This window comes from Octodon degus, unplaced genomic scaffold, assembly GCF_000260255.1.
Source record: "Octodon degus isolate 3935 unplaced genomic scaffold, OctDeg1.0 scaffold00217, whole genome shotgun sequence".
Classification (NCBI taxonomy): domain Eukaryota; kingdom Metazoa; phylum Chordata; class Mammalia; order Rodentia; family Octodontidae; genus Octodon; species Octodon degus.
The window spans coordinates 2571916-2576456 of record NW_004524793.1 but is presented as its reverse complement, the minus strand read 5'-3'; positions in this window follow the sequence as shown (position 1 = coordinate 2576456).

Below are 4541 nucleotides of genomic sequence, written 5' to 3'. Positions count from 1 at the left end.
TAAATGCCTGTAAAAGTAGTCATATAATTCTAGCCATAAAATCATTGCCCAGGTGAGTGAATGAGGTCTATATTACAGTGGTTTAGTAAGTAGTTTGATCAAGTAACACTTCTTTATGTCAAAGGGGCTCCAGAGCATTAAGCGACAACAGCTAGATAGATGCAGTTCTGTTGACCTGGCTTTGTAGCTATTGTTACAAAGTTATGGTTTTACCAACGGTGAGGATGACTAAAAATTTTGTAGTTCTGTGGTCCCCCAGAAATTTATGTTTTCACCCTTACCTCCATCTTCATCCGTTAAGTACAATGCAGAAAACAGATGATTTTTCTTCTCATTTTGAAAAGCAATGATGAAGATTTCTAATCTCTCACATAGCAGTGGCAGCAATAGAGGGGCTAACAGAATTCTATCCTTGAATTGCCCTTTAGGACTCTAGGGTGTGGAGTATGTGATCCTATTGGGAAGCAATTGCTGTTAGTGACCATCTAGATATATGCATGGACCCATGTCTGCACATGGAGGTTCATAGAAGTATTAAGATGAGAGAACTCTGCAGAAGATCAAAACCTTCAGCAGGTGGGATCTTGCGGCATTGATTTTGAATGCAAACATTAATAGCAATTCATCTGTATTCAGTATGAAGTGTCCCAACAAGACTAGTGGCAATGCTCAAGTATTGAACTATACAATTTAATTATATAATGAGATAATTTTAAAAATTAGATAATTCTTGATTAAAGAGTCTTTGTACAAGGCATTAAAGTAGACCTCATAAAAGATTAATGAGTTGATTCATGCCTACTGTCTGAAAAAGAAAAGCTTTTGATTTTATAGAAGAAACTAGATGAGTGGAAAATGTCCACAGGACAAGATAGAGTGCAGAGTGAAACCAATGTAAATCTTCTGAATATTAACAACTATGTGTGAAGCAAAAGTAAAAAGTGAAAAGTCCAAAGCAGGATGCAATTCACTGTGCCTACCTTATTCAAAATGCTCTTGAGAGGAGATAGAGTCTGAGCCAATACCTGAGAGATAGATAATACTAAACAGACAGATGGGGGAACAAGAGCTTTTCAGGGAGGTGAAACCATGAAAGCATGAAGTAGAAAAATGTAGATATCTTTCAAGTTAGATAGACCAGTAGATATACATAGGGGAATTGTTGAGGGGGAAGCCAGAAAGGTACACAGTGAGGCTTTCCTTGTCAATTAAAGGCAATAAAGAACTATTCAATGTTTTTGAGCAGAGAAATAAAGTTGCAGACTATTTGATCTTTATTAATTCATCCCTGACAGCAGAACCCTGCCAAGTCTTCACCAGTTGAAATGAAAATCAAGGCTATGTAAACAGGCTCAGAACCTCTACCTGCAAGTCCAATGGAGCATGACATTGGTCACCTTCCATGAGGTCTGAATTACCTGTCACTCTATGCTTATTCCTTATGTATTACATTGGGAATACACTTGTTCTTATTGGCAATGAGTTTTTATTTCTGGCCTGTATCCTAGTTAAATCTATGTTGTCCATGGAACACTACAGATACTGTTATTTTTCCAGTGACTATGTGTCTTCTCCTGCTTTTGGTGACTAGTTTTATGTCACTTCTCAATTTTCTTCTGTTTACAGTATTTATTTTTAAAAAAAATTCAAAAATGCAAGTGTGAGAAATAGTTTGATACAGAGACAGGACAGCAGGATGGTCAAAGAGAAATCCAAGCAGAAAGCAAAAGAAGGTTCTGGACTAAAGTGGCAAGGGAAAGAAGAAATGGACAGCAACAGGCAGAGATGAGAATTTTGGCCCCCACGAAACACAGTTGCTTAATTAGGAAAAATAAATGACAGATTTGTGGACCAAGGGTAGTTGAAGACTTGGTGATAAGGTGTGTGAGATAGTGAAGTAGAAATTATGAGAGATTTGAAGTCCTATATTTGCGTGGCTTGAAGAGATGTGATGCAATCCATTAGATCATTGCTCTCCTCAGAGATAAGATGAATAGGAGAGCCATGTGAGCAGGTGTGGATTAAATCACTCTTTACTCAAGTAAACTGAAAAGCTAAAGAGATCAATATGAAAAGTATTGAGACTAGTGTTTAAAGTTGTATTTTAAAAGCCTGAAGGAAAATGGGACTGTATATATAAGGAAGAGAGGTAGCATGTATCTTCATTTGAGAATGTTGACTTTTGATATGGTAAAGTTAACAAGGTAGAAAGAATGAGGTGGAAGAAGGCAGGAAGAAGAAAACAAGTTTGGAGGCCGAGCCCTAGGCCGTATCCACTTTTTCTCTTGGATCCTACAGAGGAAGTTCGAAATAGAGTCAGGACTAGTGCCTTGGCAGGTGTGGCTTGGGGAGGATGGTGAGGGGAGCATTCCAAATACGCATTTAATTTCACTAAAGGTAGAGTGTTTGCTGAGCAAACACAGGTTTGTTATCAGATTTTGGATATGTTATCTCCCTACCAGTAAACGTAAGCTCTTCTTATATGGATATTCTAGTGCCATCCCTGACTGGCTCCCAAAATACCCAACTACTCTGTCATTCTACACTAATAGAAATGCCATTTCAGTAAGTCAAAATGGTTGAACATTGGTAATTTAATGTAAGTCAAGATAATACTTCAATGAATGTCCAGTGCAGACACGGACAGCAAAGGTTCCAAGCCAGTACATATTTTTGATCCTCAGACCTCACCTGAGTTTCCCATGGTTTACAAGACCATGAACATTGCTATTATGAGAGGAGAAAAGAGCACCCAAGCTTCAGTAGGTCTCTAACTTGTTTGTTTGTTGCTGCTCATTCCACACCTTCCTGCTTACTTCACCCCCATGAGTGTCCTGCAGAGGTTCAGTTAGTGGTGTATGTGGCCAGCAGTGGGGTAAGTCTAATGCTGGCCCAGAATATCCTGCAACCTGGACAAGCTTCACTGTTGGTGGGCTATCTCTTGACAAACTCTTATTTGGAAGTAAAGGAAAATCTTCTCTGGAAATAACATAAAGGATAGCCAAGAACCCTTAATTCCAAGATAGCTTTTAGATCCTGTGTCTTACCAGGAGATGCAATACTTGCTATCAGTTTTAGAATGTATTATCAGGTTTGGGTCAAACAGGCATCTGCTAGAGCAGCCTATTTTCTGAGATAAACCACAACAATCTCTCTTCTCTTTTTTTTCTGAGTCAGCTTGAATCTCTTTCTACTTTGATACAGAAGCTCATCTAATATCTACCTTTGTCCAAGACATCTAATAAGTACCTAGAGCCCTTCTGTTTTGCCCTCTCCATAGTACCTTGACATTGTGATGGTTCCATTACCACAGATCTTATTGAACCAATATAGCCAGAGTTAATCAATCAAAAAATGGATTTCTGTCTTGCTGAGGGGAAGGAATACTTAACTTTCCACTTAAATTTCAGCAGCAAAGGAAGGAAAGAAGAGTTAAATTTCCATGCCAGAAAAGCCTTGCATATTCAGTGTGCCACAATAGAAGGGCTTCAGAATAGTTAATGGTAGTATCATTTCTTTCACTCTGCACTTGAGATGGTTTCTTTTATAGCTATGAAAAATGAAAAGCTAGAAATTTTTTTTTGTATAGGCTTACTAAACTGAGCACAGAAAACAAGGAAAATGAAATATTTCTTGTGAAAAATTGTGTTTATCATGTAAAGTTTGGAAAGTCTCTGATCTGCTTATTGAGGGCTTTGTCATTTTGTGGGGTTTTTTTTGTCTGATTGGCCACTAGATGATGCATTCTATAATAAATGGAAATTTTCAAAATTATAGTACTTAAAAAATTGCTGGGTACTTTTACAGCAAAATGGAAAAAACATCAGCCATTGTGTAAGCACTGATTCTCTGAAGAAATGTACATGCCTGGGGATTTGGGCCAGAGGTGCTGAGAGGTAAATTGCTTCCATCCACTGCCCAGACTTGAAGCATGCCTCCTATGATAGGTTTCCTAAGAGGAAAGAGTACTATTCTGCCTCTGGACATTTCTTGAAAGACAAGACAGGATTTCTATAGGGAAGGATAATGTCTGCTCTGTATTTTATGAAGAATGGAGATACAAACATTTGCTGCTTGTCCTGAGGAAGAAGACAGACAGCTGCAGTTGTGTTGGGAAGCAAGTGGCTCCTGTCTCTTCTTACTCTTAGTTTTATTATTTGCTCATCTAAAATGTACACATGTATGCCTGCAGGCCAGGTCCCCTGGGTGGTTTTCTCAGTCAAGCACTGGGTTTATTGCCTAGTATGCCTCAGTGTTTTTGTCCCATCCCATTCATACGTAGAAATCTATTCCCTAGTATGATGGTATTTGGAGGTGAGAACTTTGTTAGGTAATTAGTGCATGAATATGGACATTTCAAAAATTGAATTGTTGCCTTCCTAAGAAGCTAGTGCAGGGTTGTGCTTTCTGCGATTTCAGCAGTCTTCATCAGAGCCCTCTCTTCCTGGTAGCCTAATCTTTTCACCACTAGTACTGTGAAAAATATATTTCTTTTCTTTTCTTTTCTTTTCTTTTCTTTTCTTTTCTTTTCTTTTCTTTTC